The sequence below is a fragment of the Orcinus orca genome, chromosome 5 (genome assembly GCF_937001465.1).
Source record: "Orcinus orca chromosome 5, mOrcOrc1.1, whole genome shotgun sequence".
NCBI classification, from domain to species: domain Eukaryota; kingdom Metazoa; phylum Chordata; class Mammalia; order Artiodactyla; family Delphinidae; genus Orcinus; species Orcinus orca.
The window spans coordinates 127,303,458-127,321,977 of record NC_064563.1 but is presented as its reverse complement, the minus strand read 5'-3'; positions in this window follow the sequence as shown (position 1 = coordinate 127,321,977).

The window sequence follows — 18,520 nt, the reverse complement described above, 5'->3', positions numbered from 1 at the left end:
ATTAGTGATGTTGAGCACCCGTTCATATGTTTGTTGGCAATCTGTATATCTTCTTTGGAGAAATGTCTATTTAGGTCTTCTGCCCATTTTTGGATTGGGTTGTTTGTTATTTTTGATACTGAGCTGCATGAGCTGCTTGTAAATTTGGGAGATTACTCCTTTGTCAGTTGCTTCATTTGAAAATATGTTCTCCCATTCTGAGGATTGTCTTTTCATCTTCTTTATGGTTTCCTTTGCTTTGCAAAAGCTTTTAAGTTTCATTAGGTCCCATTTGTTTATTTTTATTTCCATTCTCCAGGAGGTGGGTCAAAAAGGATCTTCCTGTGATTTATGTCATAGAGTGTTCTGCCTATGTTTTCCTCTAAGAGTTTTATAGTGTTTAGCCTTACATTTAGGTATTTAAACCACTTTGGGTTTATTTTTGTATACAGTGTTAGGGAGTGTTTGACTTCATTCTTTTACATGTAGCTGTCCAGTTTTCCCAGCACCACTTATTGAAGAGGCTGTCATTTCTCCATTGTATATTCTTGACTCCTTTATCAAAGATAAGGTGACCATATGTTTCTGGGTTTATCTCTAAGCTTTCTATCCTGTTTCATTGATCTATATTTCTGTTTTTGTGCCAGTACCATACTGTCTTGATTACTGTAGCTTTGTGTAATAGTCTGAAGTCAGGGAGCCTTATTCCTCCAACTCCGTTTTTCTTTCTCAAGATTGCTTTGGCTATTCGAGATCTTTTGTGGTTTCATACAAAGTGTGAATTTTTTTGTTCTGTTTTCTGTGAAAAATGTCATTGGTAATTTGATAGGGATTGCTTGAATCTGTAGATTGCTTTGGGTGGTAGAGTCATTTTCACAATGTTGATTCTTCCAATCCAAGAACCTGTTATATCTCTCCATCTGTTTGTATTTTAATTTCTTTCATCAGTGTCTTATACATTTCTGCATACAGGTCTTTTTTCTCCTTAGGTAGGTTTATTCCTAGGTATTTTACTCTTTTTGTTGTGATGGTAAATGGGAGTGTTTCCTTAATTTCTCCTTCTGATTTTTCATCATTAGCATATAGGAATGCAAGAGATTTATGTGCATTAATAATAATGCACTTTACCAAATTCAGTGATTAGCTCTTATAGTGTTCTGATAGTGCTTTTAGGATTCTCTATGTATAGTATCATGTCATCTGCAAACAGTGACAGTTTTACTTCTTCTTTTCTGATTTGGATTCCTTTTATTTCCTTTTCCTCTCTGATTGCTGTGGGTAAATCTTCGAAAACTAGGTTGAATAATAATAGTGAGAGTGGGCAACCTTGTCTTGTTCCTAGTCTTAGTGGAAATGGTTTCAGTTTTTCACCAATGAGAATGATGTTGGCTGTGGGGTTGTCATATATGGCCTGTATTATGTTGAGGTAAGTTCCCTCAATGCCTACTTTCTGGAGAGATTTTACGATAGATGTGTGATGAATTTTGTTGAAGGCTTTTTCTGCATCAGTTGAGATGATCATATGGTTTTTCTCCTTCAATTTGTTAATATGGTGTATCACATTGATTGATTTGCATACATTGAAGAATCTTTGCATTCTTGGTATAAACCCCACTTGATCATGGTGTATGATCCTTTTAATGTTCTGCTGGATTCTGTTTGCTTGTATTTTGTTGAGGATTTTTGCATATAATGTTCATCAGTGATATTGGCCTATAGTTTTCTTTTTTTGAGACATCTTAGTCTGGTTTTGGTATTAGGGTAATGGTCTCATAGAATGAGTTTGGGAGTGTTTCTTCCTCTGGTGTATTTTGGAAGAGCTTGAGAAGTATCTAAATGTTTGATAGAATTCGCCTGTGAAGCCGTCTGGTCCTGGGCTTTTGTTTGTTGGAAGTTTTTTTTTTTTTTTTTAACATTTTTATTGGTGTATAATTGCTTTACAATGGTGTGTTAGTTTCTGCTTTATAACAAAGTGAATCAGTTATACATATACATATGTTCCCATATCTCTTCCTTCTTGCGTCTCCCTCCCTCCCACCCTCCCTATCCCACCCCTCCAGGTGATCACAAAGCACCGAGCCGATATCCCTGTGCCATGTGGCTGCTTCCCACTATCTATCTACCTTATGTTTGTTAGTGTATATATGTCCATGACTCTCTCTCGCCCTGTCACAGCTCACCTTTCCCTCTACCCATATCCTCAAGTCTGTTCTCCAGTAGGTCTGTGTCTTTATTCCTGTCTTACCTCTAGGCTCTTCATGACATTTTTTTTCTTAAATTCCATATATATGTGTTAGCATACGGTATTTGTCTTTTTCTTTCTGACTTACTTCACTCTGTATGACAGACTCTAGGTCTATCCACCTCATTACAAATAGCTTAATTTCGTTTCTTTTTATGGCTGAGTAATATTCCATTGTATATATGTGCCACATCTTTATCCATTCATCCGATGATGGGCACTTAGGTTGTATCCATCTCTGTTGGAAGATTTTTAATCACACTTTCAATTTCAGTGCTTGTGATTGGTTACTTTTAATTTTCTATTTCTTCCTGGTTCAATCTTGGAATGTTGTGATTTTCTAAGAATGTGTCCATTTCTTCGAGGTTGTCCATTTTATTGGCATAGAGTTGCTTGTAGTAATCTCTTATGATCCTTTGTATTTCTGCAGTGTCAGTTGTTACTTTTCCTTTTTCATTTTTAATTCTATTGATTTGAGTCTTCTCTCTTTTTTTCTTGATGAGGCTGGCTAATGGTTTATCAGTTTTGTTTATCTTCTCCATGAACCACCTTTCTGTTTTATTGATATTTGCTATCATTTCTTTCATTTCCTTTTCATTTATTTCTGATCTCAACTTTATGATTCTTTCCTTCTGCTAACTTTGGAGTGTTTTTTCTTCTTCCTTCTCTAATTGCTTAGGTGTAACGTTAGGTTGTTTATTTGAGATATTTATTGTTTCTTTAGGTAGGATTGTATTGCTGTAAACTTCTCTCTTAGAACTGCTTTTGCAGCACCCCATAGGTTTTGTGTCATCGTGTTTTCATTGTCAGTTGTTTCTAGGTATTTTTTGATTCACTCTGATTTCTTCAATGATTTCTTGGTTATTAAGTAGTGTATTATTTAGCCTCCATGTGTTTGTATTTTTTACAGATTTTTTCCTGTAATTGATATCTAGTCTCATAGCACTGTGGTCAGTAAGGATATTTGATATGATTTCAATTTTCTTAAATTTACCAAGGCTTGATTTGTGACCCAAGAGATGATCTCTCCTGGAGAATGTTCCTTGAGCAGTTGAGAAGAAAGTGTTTTCTGTTGTTTTTGGATGGAATGTCCTATAAATATCAATTAAGTCCATCTTGTTTAATGTATCATTTAAAGCTTGTGTTTCCTTTTTTTATTTTCATTTTGGATGATCTGTCCATTGGTGTAAGTGGGGTGTTAAAGTCCCCTAATATGATCGTGGTACTGTCGATTTCCCCTTTATGGCTGTTATCATTTGCCTTATGTATTGAGGTGCTCCTGTGTTGGGTGCATAAATATTTACAATTGTTGTATCTTCTTCTTGGATTGATCCCTTGATCATTATGTAGTGTCCTTCTTTGTCTCTTGTAATAGTCTTTATTTTAAAGTCTATTTTGTCTGATATGAGAATTGCTACTCAAGCTTTCTTTTGATTTCCTTTTGCATGGAATATCTTTTTCCATCCTCTCACTTTCAGTATTTATGTGTCCCTAGGACTGAAGTGGGTCTTTTTTAGACATCATTTATACTGGTCATGTTTTTGTATCAATTCAGCCAGTTATGTCTTTTGGTTGGAGCATTTAATCCATTTATATTTAATGTAATTATTGATATTTTTCTTTCTATCACCAATTTCTTAATTGTTTTGGGTTTGTTATTGTAGGTGTTTTCCTTTTGTGTTTCCTTCCTAGAGAAGTTCCTTTAGCATTTGTTGTAAAGCTTGTTTGGTGGTGCTGAATTCTCTTAGCTTTTGCTTTTCTGTAAACATTTATTTTTCTTTTGAATCTGAATGAGATTCTCGCTGGGTAGGATAATCTTGGTTGTAGGTTTTTCCCTTTCATCACTTTAAATATGTCCTGCCCCTCCTTTGTGTCATGCAGCGTTTCTGCTGAAAAATAGCCTGTTAACCTTATGGCCATTCCATTGTATGTTATTTGTTGTTTTTCCCTTTCTGCTTTTAATATTTTTTCTTTGCATTTAATTTTTGATAGTTTGGTTTAAATGCCTTGGCATGTTTCTCTTTGGATTTAGCCTGTATGGGACTCTCTGTACTTCCTGGACTGATGGACTATTTCCTTTCCCGTATTAGGGAAGTTTTAAAGTATAATGTCTTCAAATATTTTCTGAATCCCTTTCTTTTTCTCTTCTTCTTGTGGGATCCCTATTATTCTAATGTTGGTGCATTTAATATTGTGCCAGGGGTCTTTGAGACTGTCCTCCATTCTTTTCATTCTTTTTTCTTTATTCTTCTCTGCTGTAGTTATTTCCACTATTTTATCTTCCAGGTCACTTATCTGTTGCTCTGCCTCAGTTATTCTGCTATTGATTCCTTCCAGATTATTTCTCATTTCATTTACTCTGTTGTTTATTATTGTTTGTTTTCTCTTTAGTTCTTCTAGTTCCTTGTTAAACATTTCTTGTATTTCCTCCATTCTATTTCCAAGATTTTAGATCTTTATTATCATTATGCTGAATTCTTTTTCATGTAGACTGCCTATTTCCTCTTCATTTGTTTGGTCTGGTGGGTTTTTGCCTTTCTCCTTCATCTCCTGTGTGTTTCTCTGTGTTCTCATTTTGCTTAACTTACTGTGTTTGGGGTCTCCTTTTTACAGGCTGCAGGTTCATAGTTCCCGTTGTTTTTGGTGTCTGCCCCCAGTGGCTTAGGTTGGTTCAGTGGGTTTTGTAGGCTTCCTGGTGGAGGGAACTGTGCCTGTGTTCTGGTGGATGAGTCTTGATCTTGTCTTTCTAGTGGGCAGGACCATGTCCGGTAGTGTGTTTTAGGGTGTCTGTGAACTTAGTATGATTCTAGGTAGGCTCTCTGCTAATGGGTGGGGTTGTGTTCCTGTCTTGCTAGATATTTGGCATAGGATGTCTAGCACTGTAGCTTGATGGTTATTGAGTGGAGCTCAGTCTTAGCTTTGAGATGGAGATCTCCTGGAAAGCTTTCATGTTTGATATTACATCGAGCTGGAAGGTCTCTGGTGGACAAATGTCCTGAACTCAGCTCTCCCATTTCAGAAGCACAGGCCAGACACCCAGCTGGAGCACCAAGACCCTGTCAGCCACATGGCTCAGAAGAACAGGGAGAAAAAAAGAAAGAAATAAAACAATAAAATAATATAAAGTTATTAAAATAAAAAAAATATTAAAAATAAAATAAATTAAAAAGTAATAAAAAGAAAGAAAGAAGAGAGCACCCAAACCAAGAAACAAATCTACAAGTGATAACAAGTGATAAAAACTATACTAACAAAATAGAGAGCAACCAAATCAATAAAAAAAAAATGTACCAATGGTAATAAACTCTAAATACTAAACTAAGATAAATATAAAACCAGGAACAAATTAGATCCAGAAAGTAAACCCCAAGTCTATAGTTGCTCCCAAAGTTCACTGCCTCAATTTTGGGATGATTAGTTGTCTATTCAGGTATTCCACCGATGCAGGGCACATCAGGTTGATTGTGGATATTTAATGTGCTGCTCCTCAGGCTGCTGGGAGAGATTTTCCTTTCTCTTCTTTCTTCTCACAGCCCCTTGGTTTCAGCTTTGGATTTGGCCCCACCTCTGCATGTAGGTCACCTGAGGGCATCTGTTCTTCTCTCAGACAGGACACGGTTAATGTAGCAGCTGATTAGGGGGCTCTGGCTCACTCAAACCAGGGAGAAGAAGGGGTACAAAATGAGTGGTGAGCCTGCGGTGGCAGAGGCCGGCTTGACGTTGCAACAGCCTGAGGCACGCCATGTGTTCTCCAGGGGAAGTTGTCCCTGGATCACAGGAACCTGGCAGTGGTGAGCTGCACAGGCTCCCAGGAGGGGAGGTGTGGATAGTGACCTGTGCTTGAACACAGGCTTCTTGGTGGCTGCAGCAGCAGCCTTAGCATCTCACGCCCGTCTCTGGTGTCCTCTCTGATAGCTGTGGATTGCGCCCTTATCTGAGCTCATTTAGGCGGTGCTCTGAATCCCCTCTCCTTACGCACCCCAAAACAATGGTCTCTTGTCTCTTAGGCATTCCAGACTTTTTCCCAGACTCCCTCCCAGCTAGCTGTGTCGCACTAGCTCCCTTCAGGCTGTGTTCATGCAGCCAACCCCATTCTTCTCCCTTGGGTCTGACCTCCGAAGCCCGAGCCTCAGCTCCCAGCCCCCGCCCACCTCGGTGGGGAGCAGACAAGCCTCTCGGGCTGGTGAGTGCTGGTCGGCACCGATCCTCTGTGTGGGAATCTCTCTGCTTTGCCCTATGTACCCTTGTTCTGTGCTCTCCTCGGTGGCTCCGAAGTTTCCCCACCCAGCCACCCCCCGTCTCTGCCAGTGAAGGGGCTCCTAGTGTGTGGAAATTTTCCTCCTTCACACCTCCCTCCCAGAGGTGCAGGTCCCGTCCCTATTCTTTTGTCTTTGATTTTTTCTTTTTCTTTTGCCCTACCCAGGTACCAGGGGAGTTTCTTGCCTTTTGGGAGGTCTGAGGTCTTTCTGTCAGTGTTCAGTAGGTGTTCTGTAGGAGATGTTCCACATGTAGATGTATTTCTGATGTATTTGTGGGGAGGAAGGTGATCTCCATATCTTACTCCTCTGCCATCTTGAAGGTCTCTCCCTTAAGGAGCTTTCTTAGCCTCCCTGTATAGCAGCAAACTAACAGAGCATAATCAGCATTCCTGAATTTCCTACTGAGAGCCCTCAAATGGAGTACATTCAGCTATTCAGCTGTTAGTTTTGAACTAATTTTCTAGAAGCCTTGAAATGATTGCAAGAAAGTCTTGAATGACAGCGAATATTTATATTTTAATACTTTCCAAAAAATAAGTGAAAGAGTGAAGAGGTCTTTAAGAGATCATTAAGTCTTCTGGTCTTTGGCACTGGTCTTTTGCCACTGCTTGTGTTTTCAAACAAAGCTGAAGAGGGTACACTGTCAGATTCTTGGTGAGAAGCAGGAAGAAGAGAGTGAGAAGGCCTGAGAGAATGGCAACAAAAGTTACCATTTCCGGGCTTCCCTGGTGGCACAGTGGTTGAGAGTCCGCCTGCCGATGCAGGGGACACGGGTTCGGGCCCCGGTCCGGGAGGATCCCACATGCTGCAGAGCAGCTGGGCCCGTGAGCCATGGCCGCTGAGCCTGCGCGTCTGGAGTCTGTGCTCTGCAACGGGAGAGGCCACAACAGTGAGAGGCCCGTGTACCGCAAAAAAAAAAAGAAAAAAAAATGTTACCATTTCCCAGAAGAAAACATTTTTGTAAAAGGTGCTCTTGTTTTTGAGCCACACTGCTCATTTTGAAGTCAGCATGAGTCATTACTAAAAGTATTTGTAGTTGAGATTTATTTAAAATGGAAGTAAAGAATGTGGGAGAAAAAAGGCACGGATAAAAGGGAATTAGAAAATGAATTTGTTATTGGCTCTTGTCCCTTTTATTTAGGCAAAAATTGTGTTGGAATATAACCACTCTTAGTGCTGAAAACATTTTATTTTATATTTCATTTACCTGTTGATATACAAAAGCATATACTTATATTATTTGCTACTTAAACTGTGATCAGCATAATAGAAGCATTGGAATCACCATGGAGTTCGAAATAAAAATATCTTCCCCTCCTCTCCCTGCATAAGGAATCAGAATTTGCTTTTTAACAGCATCCCATATGGTCCATATGCACATTACTAGTTGAGAAATACTTTCTGTAGACTATGAGGGACCTGTAATTGAATAAATATGAAGTTCCATTCAAAAATAAACCATATAGTTATTTATACCATTGTTTTCATAACATATGTGGCTTAAACTATATGTTATACCTATAAAAGCAAACAGAAACAAATCAGTGACATGTTATTAGGGGCACAGTTATAATTGGTACATTTATCAATTATAGATACAATTAAAGTGATTTAAATGATAAAAATAAAACATACTTTTTATAACCAATTATAATCTTGGCATATGTCAATGTCCTTTATTCATTCATATATCAGTACATATTACATTCTAAAATAACATATATCACATGACAGGAAGATGATTATGGCAAATATATAATTAAAGAATTGATAGTAGAGAACATATAACACATTTGTTCATTCAAGAGGTGAAATATATGTGACTAATGCTCAAGGGCTTTTTTCATCAAGTTATTCTGATTCATTTGCCCTTGGTGTCCATACCCATGTTGACCACAGGAATAAGTCAAACTTCATGCTGGCAAGGTGAATGATTTATAGTTTTCATCCTGAAATGTAATACCTAAAAGTGATTGCATTGTCACAGTAAACCATTCTCAGACTATCCCTCTCATCGAATGCCATATACCAATTGTTTATTTTACAACAAAAGCCATTTAAAGTTTTGACTCAACTAATAACAGTTCTCTGAAACAGTGAATCTAGGAAGAACTGTCCTCAGTTTTTATAGTGGAAACTATTAAGATTTGAGAGAATGCCCTTATTTTAAAGCACCCTTTCTACTCTGGAAAATATATAGCTATTATTATTTCAGTGACTAGAATGCAAATGGACAAAATATTAAGCCCCATTCTCTCATTTCCTCCTCTCAATAGAAAAGAGTAAATCTACACAGATATAGTGCTAGAGGAGATCAGTGATCCATTCCTCCACTGAAGTATAATTCATCCAGGTGCATACTCTCTGCCTGAACATTCCTAGAAAAATGCGGTTAGCTTTGACCTTGTGAAAAGAAAGGAGTGAAGTTTGAAAATACTGTAATAATTTTTTCAGCAAATGCACTACAGAAAGTACACAGCTCCCTATTATGTTCAGATTGTATTCACTTTTTTCATGATAAAGTTGTCACTACCCTCCATCACAGCTGCCATCTTCCTCTACTTTAATTTGTATCAATTTCAACCATACAATTAGCAAAAAATGTAAGCCAGAGTTCATCAATTTAAATATTTTAGTAAAAGGTCTCAAATTCTCAAAAAACTGTTTTTAATCTCTATTTGTTTTTTTTTTAATTATTTTTATTGGAGTATAGTTGATTTACAATGTTGTGTTAATTCCTGGTACAGCAAAGTGAATCAGTTATACCTGTACATATATTCACTCTTTTTCTGATTCTTTTCCCATATAGGTCATTACACAGTATTGAGTAGAGTTCCCTGTGCTATACAATAGGTTCAATCCCAATTTCCCAATTTATCCCTCCCCCCCTCTTTCTCCTTGGTAACCATAAATTTGTTTTCTACTTCTGTGACTCTATTTCTGTTTTGTAAGTAAATTCATTTGTACCATTTTTTTTAGATTCCACATATAAGTGATGTCATATTTGAATTAACAAGGTTTGAAAAGAAAATTAACAATCATTACAAATGACAATTATAAGTACATTGATTTGACAGAGCACACTGGCAGGTGGAGAGAATTTAGAGTTGGGTGGAAACATCTGGAATTAGAACCCATCTCCACCCAGGGACGCTGAGGACAAAGCCAGCCCTTAAAGTTACGTGTTAGTTTCAGTCTGCAGAACATTCCCAGGTAAATAATTCCCCTTATCTCTTTATTACCACATCTACCCAAACCCCTTAATCTGAATCCACGCTTGTCAGCCTCTTCTTGTTATTGTTAATCAAGTATCCCTTCTACTATTCAAGTCCAAACTCTTCTCGTGTCCCAAGTCTTCTCACCATCCATTAGTTGCTTCTTAAAGACATCTTCCATCACTACTTTCTCTTTCGACCTTTTCACAGTCATAGAAATATGTACCACATTCCCTTCAGCTACTGTCTCTCTTTCTTTGTCTTTTCACAGCAAAACCTCCTCTGGAAGGTGACCATAATCAATGCTTATATTTTCTCCCTCCCCACCTTTTTGTATCATCAAGCCAAGCACTTTTTCCTCATTATTCCAGTAAATTTCCTGGTCTTTGTCACCAAGGACCTCCATATTTCAGTGGTCACTTGTTTGTGTTCTACTTATCTGACCAAAAGTTGCTTGTGGTACCACTCCTTTTTTTTTTTTTTTAATAATTTTCTTCTCTTTGACACCATAATACTTCAGTATCTTGGTTTCTTCCCTCCATATCACTAGCCATATACACTAAATCATGTGTACTACCTTCTACTTTATTATAAAATCTTGATTGTAAAGTTCCTAAAGGTTTGGTGCTCAGCCTTAATGTTTCTTTTTTTTTTTTTTTTTTTTTTTGCGGTACACGGGCCTCTCACTGTTGTGGCCTCTCCCGTTGCGGAGCACAGGCTCCAGACATGCAGGCTCAGCGGCCATGGCTCACGGGCCCAGCCGCTCCGCGGCATGTGGGATCTTCCTGGACCGGTACACGAACCTGTGTCCCCTGCATCGGCAGGCGGACTCTCAACAACTGTGCCACCAGGGAAGCCCCAACCTTAATGTTTCTTATATTTACTCTTCAATTTAATCACATGTAGACATGATTTTGCATACAATCTATATGTCACTGTGTCCCAAATTTATATCTCCAGCCCTCACAGAACACCCAGTTCATATGTTCTCCACTCATATTTCAGCCATACCCCACATGGCTCCACATAAGGACGCCCACAATCAAATCACTACCAATAAACTTTTTCATCCTCCAAAATTTCTTATTTCAGAATTCTGCAGATTTTCGCAGTTGTTAAACCACAGAAATAGGAGTTAGCATTTATTCCTTTTTTTTTCTCTCTTATGCCCTCCATCTACTACATCAACAGTACCCACATCTCTCTCTACCAAAATATATCCTGAAAATGTTCACTCCTTTTCTCTCCCCTTATACTTGCTCTTGCACAAGCTATCATTAACAACCAACTAGGTTATGCAGTAGCCTGCTGATCATCCTCCTGGCATTCACATTATTCACAGAGAAGTTAGAGGAACATTTGAAACCATAAATTATATTGTGTTTTTTTTAATCAAATCAAAACTATCCATTATTATGGATTCAAATGCATTCATAACAAAATCCAAACTCTCCAACCTAGTCTATTAGACCTAATATGGCCTGACCCAAGACTTCATCTCTGAAAACATCTCTGAGCTTCCTTTTTATTTTTATTTTTTTTTAATTTTAAATATATATATATATATATATTATTTTTGGCTGTGTTGTGTCTTCGTTGCTGTGCACAGGCTTTTCTAGTTGCAGTGAGCGGGGGCTACTCTTCATTTCAGTGTATGGGCTTCTCATTGTCGTGGCTTCTCCTGTTGTGGAGCACGGGCTCTAGGCGCACAGGCTTCAGTAGTTGTGGCACGCAGGCTCAGTAGTTGTGGTGCACGGGCTTAGTTGCTCTGCGGCATGTGGGATCTTCCTGGGCCAGGGATCAAACCCGTGTCCCCTGCACTGGCAGGCAGACTCTTAACCACTGTGCCACCAGGGAAGCCCCTGAGCTTACTTTTTATAACTCACTAAAATCATAGTTTGATAAACAATCCAGCCACATTGACTTTCTTTCTGGTCCGTGATTGTACTGAATATTTTTGTCACTTTAGGGCCTTCATCCTATTTCTCCTACCTGAGAAGTTATTCTGTTTAAAAAGCTAATTCCTTTTAACAGTTGCTTAAATGCCACATTCTCCAATTGGCCTTCCCTGACCACCCAACATAGCGTAGTGCTCGGTTCTCTCTATATCTGTTAGTTGATTCCCTTAACCTAGCAATTATTATAACTGGCATTTTCGTGTTTACCCAGTTGTTTAATTTATACAGTGACTATCTTTGTTAACTACATAGTAGTATCCAAGAGAAGAGTGATTTTTCTGTTTTGTAAATGGTTGTATCCTAAATGCTTTGAAGAAACCCATCACATACTTAGTGCACTACAGATATTAACCAAATGAGTGAACAGGTTATATTCAGTATTTGAGCCACATATACTGTATTCTGACTTGGGTATATATTAAGCCCACAGATGAAGGACTTATCCAGCTATGAGCATCTATCAAACTCAGAAGTAACTAAAATAAGATGAACAGTTCTCCAGCTGGTATAAATGTTCCTCATAGCATCCATATTCAAGTGCTATTACAACTCACCCTTTTTTTTCCTGATAAAAATATTATCACTCCCCTGGTAATGAGAAAGTCAATCTTAGTCGTGTTATTCTGGGCCTTTCCTAGAGATGTAGAAGAAAGAAATAGGTAGATAATTTGAGAGTTTCCTGGGACTTGCTCATGGTCAATTTTGTTTTTCCTTTGTGGTAGTTTCCTTACAAATATTGGACACTGAAAGCTTTGGTAAGTGTAAGAACTGTCCATCACAAGAGCTTTTTCAAATGAATGCAGGTTCAAAATCTAAACTAGGTGATGGGGAAATTTTCCCAATTTGTAGAATTTTCAATTTTTAATTACTGCAACACAAAAGCTATTAGTAACTCCTAAGTCTAAGTCCTTGTACCCAAACACTTACACTTAGCCACCTTTTTAGGTAACAAAGAAGAAAAAAATAAATACCTCATTATTTTATATTCCTACAGCAGGAAGAAACAAATAGTGACATCTGTATAAATTACCTTGTTATAGTTATTAAAATGTCTGGATGTAATACCCAATCCAATTTAGTTAATAAAGCATAAAATTCTTAGTTTTGTCCATTAATAATAATTTTTTAACTTCTCATCCTTCATTATCAAAATGTTAATATCCCAGACCTTTTACATGAATGTTTACCAGTTTTATTTTTATAATTAATACATCTGTGATTTATGCTTAAATGGTGAAAACAGTGATCTATAGAGCTTTGTCTCCAAGTGACTATTTAAAGTACATGAATATGAATTGCAAAATAGCCAAGCTTTATTAAAGCTGCTGCTACATCTGCAGAAGAGGTCAGTAACCTGTGAAAAAGCAGTTAACTGAGAAATAGAGATAATCTAGGATACTGGGGACCATTTCTAGTTACCACTCAAACTAGAAAGTATATTCTGTTCTACCCAAAAGCCAAAAAGGCTCAGAAATGACATCAAGTTCCCATCCAAAATCCTTGCAGAAGAAGAAAAAGATGATTCTTCTAAGCAGTGGATCAGTAGAAATTTACATGAGGGCAGGGGTGATGTGTGCTTACAAGGATGGCTGGTACTTGGCAGACATGTAGATAACATTTGATCAATAAAGGAATGTGGGAGTCAACAAACAAACAAATGAATAAAGGACAAACACATATCCAGCACTTATAGAAATCAGTATAACAGGAAAAAACTGAGCAGAAAATGTGAAGTACAAAGAAAGAGCACAATGTGCGTGTGCTTTGCCTTACAGTCCACTAGTACCTACTCAATGTGCTCTTTCTCCTCCATAAGACCATGCCATTCAGGAACTCTCATATGATGTTTATTTGTCTTATATATTTCTACTTGTTTCCATCTATTTAAACTTTATACTTTTTAGTTTTACTTCTCATTTTATAATTTCTTTCAGAGGATTACCAGTATAATTTATAAATGAATGTTCTCACATGCAATAGGCCTAAAACATCAGGAAAACAACTCAAAAATAAGTTTAATTATTTTAAGGACTTCTGCATTATGAAACTGCAGTACAATAAGTTCCATAAATGACTTTTATCTCTTTTAATACATACAATATCCCAGTCATCTCATGGACATATATATATATATATATATATATATATATACATATCTAAATAAGATGCCTCACCTCCAGTATTAAAGTTTAATGACTTTTCAAAAGTAATTATATAGAAGTGCCAATTACTGTATTAATCACTTGGAAGGAAGATGCAACATAACTGATTAAAAGTAATAGTAATGTTATAAATATGAAGCTTCTAGAGAAAGTAAAAAAAAAAATACTGTCGTTTAAACTATGTTCAAAGCCAAAACTAATATAGCCTGTTATTTATGTTTTTAGTAACTTCCTTTTATTCTATTCAAAGAGACATGCATTATTTGTTATCTTAATGGCATCTGTGGAACACTGAATCACTGTCTGTCCTTACTAAATCTATTTTCACTTAGTGTTTTATCTAACTCTTAGAGAAATTGTTGGGTATGATTAATAACTGAATTACTGCATTTTGTGGATATATTAGATATAGTAAAGAGAGGTCAAGTTTGTTTAGTAAGCAATAGAAACAAAGAGAAAAAACATCAACAATTCAAGGTTAAGGGAGACTATGAGAACCAACAATATTTGTTTGACAGAAAATGCTGAAATGAGTTGTTACTGAAAAAGCTCATTTGTATACAAACAATATTGATTCATATCATTTTATCCTTAATAAAAACAGTCAACTTATATATTAACAATCAACTTTTAATTTTATAACAGTTTGGGATTTACAAAGTTATTGAGAATATATTGAATAGTTCAGAGACTTCCTATACACCCCCCACCCAGTTTCTCCTATTATTAATATCTTATATTAGCATACTGTATTGTCATAATTAATGAACCAATATTGTTATACTATTTTTAATTAAAAAACTATACTTTATTCAGCTTTCTATCATTTTTCCTAATGTCCAATTTTTGTTCCAGGATCCCATCAGGACACAATATTATATTTAGTCACTGGGTTTCCTCAGGCTACCCTTGGCTTTGACAGTTTCTCAGATGTTCATTGTATTTTATGACATTAACAGGTTTTTTTTTTATTCTTAACTTCTTGATTTATTAGATTATTACATGGTAGAAATAATTTTTTATAACATCTTTATTGGAGTATAATTGCTTTACAATGGTGTGTTAGTTTCTGTTGTAAAGCAAAGTGAATCAGCTATACCTATACATATATATGCATATCCCTTCCCTCTTGTATCTCCCTCCCACCCCTCTAGGTGATCACAAAACACCGAGATGATCTTCCTGTGCTATGTGGCTGCTTCTCACTAGCTATTTTATATTTGGTAGTGTATATATGTCCATGTCACTCTCTCACTTCGACCCAGTTTATCTTCCCCCACCCCGTGTCCATAAGTCCATTCTCTGCATCTACATCTTTATTCCTGTCCAGCCCATAGGTTCTTCAGAACATTTTTTTTCTTTATTAATATTCCATATATATGTGTTGGCATATGGTATTTGTTTTTCTCTTTCTCACTTAGTTCACTCTGTATGACAGACTCTAGGTCCATCCAACTCATTACAAGTAACTCAATTTTGTTTACTTTTATGACTGAGTAATATTCCAGTGTATATATGTGCCACATCTTCTTTATCCATGCATCTGTCGATGAATACTTAGGTTGCTTCCATGTCATGGCTATTGTAAATAGAGCTGCAATCAACATTTTGGTGCATGACTCTTTTTGAATTATGGTTTTCTCAGGGTATATTCCCAGTAGTGGGATTGCTGGGTCATATGGTAGTTCTATTTTTAATTTTTTAAGGAACTTCCATACTGTTCTCCACAGTAGCTGAATCAATTTACATACCCACCAATAGTGCAAGATGGTTCCCTTTTCTCTACACCCTTTCCAACATTTATTGTTTGTAGATTTTTTGATGATGGCCATTTTGACCAGTGTGAGGTGATACTTCGTAGTTTTGACTTGCATTTCTCTAATGATTAGAGATGTTGAGCATCCTTTCATGTGTTTGTTGGCAATCTGTATATGTTCTTTGGAGAAATGTCTATTTAGGACTTCTACCCATTTTTGGATTGGGTTGTTTGTTTTTTTCATATTCAGCTGCATGAGTTTCTTATATATTTTGGAGACTAATCCTTTGTCAGTTGCTTCATTTGCAAATATTTTCTCCCATTCTGAGGGTTGTTTTTTTGTCTTGTTTCTGGTTTACTTTGCTGTGCAAAAGATTTTAAGTTTCATTAGGTCCCATTTGTTTATTTTTGTTTTTATTTCCATTTCTGTGGGAGGTGGGTCAAAAAGGATCTTGCTGTGATTTATGTCATATAGTGTTCTGCCTATGTTTTCCTCTAAGAGTTTTATACTGTCTGGCCTTACATTTAGGTCTTTAATCCATTTTGAGTTTAATATTTGTATGTGTTAGGGAGTGTTCTAATTTCATTCTTTTACATGTAGGTGTCTGTATTTTCCAGCACCACTTATTGAAGAGGCTGTCTTTTCTCCATTTTATATTCTTGCCTCCTTTATCAAAGATAAGGTGACCATATATGCGTGGGTTTATCTCTGGACTTTCTATCTTATTCCATTGATCCATATTTCTGTTTTGTGTCAGTACCATACTGTCTTAATTATTGTAGCTTTCGAGTATAGTCTGAAGTCAGGGAGCCTGATTCCTCCACCTCCGTTTTTCTTTCTCAAGATTGCTTTGGCTATTCGGGGTCTTTTTTGTGTCCATACAAATTGTGAATTTTTTGTTCCAGTTCTGTGAAAAATGCCATTGGTAGTTTGATAGGGATTGCACTGAATCTGTAGATTGCTTTGGGTACTATGGTCATTTTCACAACGTACATTCTTCCAATCCAAGAACATGTTATATTTCTCCATCTATTTGTATCATCTTTAATTTCTTTCATTAAAGTCTTATAGATTTCTGCATACAGGTCTTTTGTCTCCTTAGGTAGGTGTATTCCTAAGTATTGTATACTTTATGTTGAAACGGTAAATGGAAGTGTTTCCCTAATTTCTCTTTTAGATTTTTCATAATTAGTGTACAGGAATGCAAGAGATTCCTGTGCATTAATTTTGTATCCTGCTACCTTAGCAAATCTATTTATTAGCTCCAGTAGTTTTCTGGTAGCATCTTTAGGACTCTTTACGTATAGTATCATATCATCTACAAACAGTGACAGTTCTACTTCTTCTTTTCTGATTTGGATTCCTTTAATTCTTTTTATTCTCTGATTGCTGTGGCTAAAACTTCCAAAGCTAGGTTGAGTAATAGTGATGAGAGTGGGCAACCTTGTCTTGTTCTTGATCTTAGTGGAAATGGTTTCAGTTTTTCACTGTTGAGAATGTTGTTGGCAGTGGGTTTGTCATATATGGACTTTATTATGTTGAGGTATGTTCCCTCTATGCCTATTTTCTGGTAGGTTTTTATCATGAATTGGTGTTGAATTTTGTTGAAAGCTTTCTCTGCATCCATAGAGATGATCATATGGTTATTTTCCTTCAGTTTGTTAATATGGTTTATCACATTGATTGATTTGCCTATATTGAAGAATCCTTGAATTCCTGGGATAAACCCCACTTGATCGTGGTGTATGATCCTTTTAATGTGCTGTTGGATTCTCCCTCTGCTATATTTTGGAAGAGTTTGAGGAAAATAGGTGTAAGCTCTTCTCTAAATGTTTGATCGAATTTGCCTGTGAGGCCTTCTGGTCCTGGGCTTTTTTTGTTGGAAGATTTTTAATCACAGTTTCAAATTTAGTGCTTGTGTTTGGTCTGTTTATATTTATTTCTTCCTGGTTCAGTCTCTGAAGGTTGTGCTTTTCTAAGAATGTGTCCATTTCTTCCAGGTTGTCCATTTTATTGTTGTAATCTCTCATGATCCTTTGTATTTCTGCAGTGTCAATTGTTACTTCTTTTTAATTTCTAATTCTGTTGATTTGAGTCTTTTCCCTTTTTCTCTTGATGAGTCTGGCTAATAGTTTACCAATTTTGTTTATCTTCTCAAAGAATCACCTTCCAGTTTTATTGATCTTTGCTATAATTTCCTTTATTTCTTTTTCATTTATTTCTGATATGATCTATATGATTTCTTTTCTTCTGCCAACTTTGTTTTTGTTTTGTTTTGTTTTGTTTTGTTTTTTTCTTATTTCTCTATTTGCTTTAGGTGTAAGGTTAGGTTGTTTATTTGATATGTTTCTAGTTTCTTGAGGTAGGATTGTATTGCTATAAACTTCCCTCTTACAACAGCTTTTGCTGCATCCCATAGGTTTTGGGACATCATGTTTTCATTGTCATTTGTTTCTAGGTATTTTTTGATTTCCTCTTTGATTCTTCAGTGATCTCTTGGTTATTTAGTAGTGTATTGTTTAGCCTCCATGTGTTTGTATTTTCTAGAGAGTTGTTCCTGTAATTGATACCTAGTCTCATAGCATTGTGTTTGGAATAGATACTTGACACAATTTCCATTTTCTTAAATTTGCCAAGGCTTGATTTGTGACACAAGATATGATCTATCCTGGAGAATGTTCCATGGGCACTTGAGAAGAAAGTGTATTCTGTTTTTTGTTTTTTTTTTTGATGGAATGTCCTGTAAATATCAATTAAGTCCATCTTGTTTAATGTATCATTTAAAGCTTGTGTTTCCTTATTTGTCTTCATTTTGGATGATCTCTCCATTGGTGAAAGTGGGATGTTAATGTCCCCTACTATGATTGTGTTACTGTCGATTTCCCCTTTTATGACTGCTAGCATTTGCTTTATGTATTTAGGTGCTGCTATATTAGGTGCATAAATAT